The 3,610-nt window shown below is 39.9% G+C and overlaps 1 pseudogene; it reads left to right on the forward strand.

The window, feature by feature from the left end:
* Positions 1-1,249: 1,249 nt before the first annotated feature.
* On the forward strand, positions 1,250-1,930 carry LOC147001839 (T-cell receptor alpha chain V region 2B4 pseudogene; annotated as a pseudogene).
* The last annotated feature ends 1,680 nt before the right edge of the window (positions 1,931-3,610 follow it).

Here is a 3,610-nt window from a genome sequence, read left to right on the forward strand (position 1 = left end):
TATTATGCTTTATTGTATACAAAGGATAAGTTAATTATCACTGGTGAGGTTTTCACCAAATTGTCCTCTTTAAACATGCCTAAAAATAAACTACTCAATATCAGGCCATTGAAGCATGGACCCCCCACCCGCTACTTAGCTGTGTTGATCCAAACTGCTTTCTTACCTCTACAGTCTGTTGAGTCTCAAAGACTCCTACAGGACAGTTATTTCTTGATTTGTTTCTATGTGGACCCACTTCAGCTCTGGCATAGATATTCCCCTGGTACATATGGCTTGATGACTATGTTGGAAATGGAGAGTGAGATAATGTGAAAGGGTCAGGGAAGAAGAGAGAGAAGAAAGAAAGGGGAGAGAGGGAGATAGTAGGCAGAGTCAGAAAGAGGGAGGAAGAAAGAAATGAGATCTAGAATTTTCACAGATCAATCCCTACTCAACAGGACTTTATTCAAGAAAAGAGAATAAAAAATTTAGAGAAATAAACAAGTTCCCTAGGCTTTATTTAGAGTTTAGGTGATTAACACAGCTCCATCTCTCTTGCACCAACCCAAGTAAAGTTTATTTACACACAAGTGTGCTCTTGGCTCCAAATGGAATGAAGAATTCAGGTCATTCTAGGCTCTGGCTTAGATAAACAGTCTGTTCAGCCATCTGTAAGCCTTGAAGATGGATTTGAATGGAAGTGACCAGGGTTGGAGTTATGCTATAAATAAGAATCTCACTTAGATTTACTTGGCTGATGTTTCATAGTGATTTTTCATTGCACATGACTGACTGTGTGCAGTACTTACTACTACTGAGAAATGAGACAACATCTGCTGAGTGTGTACACACATGCTCACCTCACTCTCAACCCTGACTTGGAGAAAGTATCTCTTCATTACTCCAGCTAAACTGTCAAGAATTTTAATTTTTAGTAGTCACACTAGAAGTGTTTACAGTTTGACTCTCTTTGTCAACTATCCTGAGACCACAAGGTGGCAGTGTTTTATAGTGATCCTGAGCAAAATTCTCAATTGGGAGAGAAGGAAGGAAGAGGGCTGGGCAGGAAGAAGAGGGAGGGGTAGAGAAAGGGCTGGAGGAAAGGCTTGGTGCTGTTTAGATGGTGAATCGTCACTTTTTTGATTGCTAGCAAAGCTGCTTTTCATGTTTCCTATAGGAGATGTGAAAACTTGTGAATACGACTATATGAGAATTTAGGGTTTAGGGTTGAGAATCTGAATCCTCAGTGAAGAGGGAAGAGGAAAGAATGAAGTCCTTGTGTGTTTCACTAGTGATCCTGTGGCTTCAGCTACACTGTAAGTTTGGGAATTTCTTCTGGATCCTGGTGTGATATATAAAGTTGTCTGCTCCAGGCTAATGGTAGAAACACAGATAGTTTCAATCTCTAGTTAGGAGTGGGAGGCCCATCAAAAAGCCATTCTCAAATGTTATGCATCTCTTCTTGATTGTCTGACCTTTGTTTTTCTCCACAGGGGTGAACAGCCAGCAGAATGTGCAGCAGAGCCCAGAATCCCTCATTGTTCCAGAGGGAGGCATGGCCTCTCTCAACTGCACTTTCAGTGATCGTAATTCTCAGTATTTCTGGTGGTACAGACAGCATTCTGGGGAAGGCCCCAAGGCACTGATGTCCATCTTCTCCAATGGTGACAAGAAGGAAGGCAGATTCACAGCTCACCTCAATAAGGCCAGCCTGCATGTTTCCCTGCACATCAGAGACTCTCAACCCAGTGACTCTGCTCTCTACCTCTGTGCAGTGAGCACACAGTGCTCCCCAGGCACCTGTAGCCTGTATGCAAACCTACTGTTCCCCAAAAAGTCTGAGACAGAGCACACACTATCCAGTGGAGACATTCTGTTTCTGTTCCATATGCAATGGGAATTAAGAGTAAGAGAAGAGACGGCTTCATTGATTGGGAAAGCTTTTTAACATTTTGAAATTAATCCTGAAGGGAAATCTACACTTTGGTTTGGTTGAAATATTTTTCACTGTTCTCTTCTCACATGCTGATGGTTGTACAACAGTGTACACACTCTTAATGTGCATATGTTGGTGAGCTGAAAGGCAAGCACTGGGCCACAGGACTCATCACATGCCATTCTATAAAGATCACTGGCACCTCTACAGCACTGTGCCTTCCTTGATTTTTAAAAGCTTTCAATTAAAAGAATATTTGTCTTCAATTTTTTAAAAAAAACTAGTTTACAATGTGGCAGGTTTCTCTATGGCAGTTTCGTACATATTTATTTTTGGTTGAGCCTTCCCCAAGCTAATCTCCTCTGTCCTCTTCCAGTTCCTTAATCCCACTTAAACCTTCTTGCTCCCAGTGTCTCCTCTTCCACTTATACATCACGCATTCTCTTTCCTTCCCACTTGTCTTCCTCAATGCTTCTTTTCTCCTTTTGTGGGCACTTCTCTACTTTCATGGCATCTACACACACTCATATTCTCAGTAATATACATTGTAAGGGTCCATGATTTGGAGAAGAATGATACTCCAGACTTAGAAGTCCAGCCTCCGGGGGTCTCCCATTACCAAGATAGAGACAACCAAGTGAGCTTGCAGGCTTGATTTAAAGCACACTGGAATTCTGGGCTGCGAAGGCTGGAAACTATTGCTGAGGAACTCTGGAGCAAATGAGCTTTATCTTACTCTATCTCTAGGCATTCCGGAACCATTATCAGGACACGATGGCAGGAGCCTGGGGTGTTTTTCTATTAGTAATTGACTTGCCTGGACTTGTCTAGTTTGTAGCCTAATGTCCTTAACTACCAATTTGAGTCTGTCATGGAATCAGCCTAGCCTTTTCAATATAAATAAAAATTAGAAGATTATGCTTGCATGTATTTATCTCTCTGAGTTTGAGTAACTCAGTACAGTACTTTTAAATTGTGCATTCTCATGCAAATTTTAAATTTTCATTTTCTTTTTTTCAGCCATCAAAATAATTTATAATAGTTAAATGCCTCTTAAATATATACAATATCTTCTGAAACTCAAAGTAATATGCACTCAACCAGTTTTTAAAGTATATTTGGAACATTAAACATGATAGAAGTAGGAAAAAATCTCTTATTAAGTCCTCTGTAAAAGGAAATTGTGACAAGTTCTTGATTAGGCAGAAACCGTTCCATCTCTAAGGAAGAATACACAGTGTAACTGTGGCTTCATAGAATGGGTTGGGTAGTGTTCCTTCTGTTTCTATTTTGTGGAATAGTTTGAAGAGCACTGGTATTAGATCTTCTTTGAAGGTCTGATAGAATTCTGCATTAAACCGATCTGATCCTGGGCTTTCTTTTGATTGGGAGATTTTTAATGACTGTTTCTATTTCTTTAGGTGTAATGGGACTGTTTAGATGGTTTATCTGATCTTGATTTAACTTTGGTGTTTGGTATCTGTCTAGAAAATTGTCTATTTCATCCAGATTTCCGAGTTTCGTCGAATATAGGCTTTTGTAGTAGTATCTGGTGATTCTTTGAATTTCCTCAGTTTCTGTTGTTATATGTCCCTTTTCATTTCTAATTTTGTTAATTTGGATACTGTCTCTGTGCCCTCTGGTTAGTCTGGCTAATGGTTTATCTATCTTGTTGATTTTCTCAAAGAACCA

This window comes from Mus caroli, unplaced genomic scaffold (genome assembly GCF_978045245.1).
Source record: "Mus caroli unplaced genomic scaffold, Mus_caroli_1 scaffold_12, whole genome shotgun sequence".
Taxonomy (NCBI): Eukaryota; Metazoa; Chordata; class Mammalia; order Rodentia; family Muridae; genus Mus; species Mus caroli.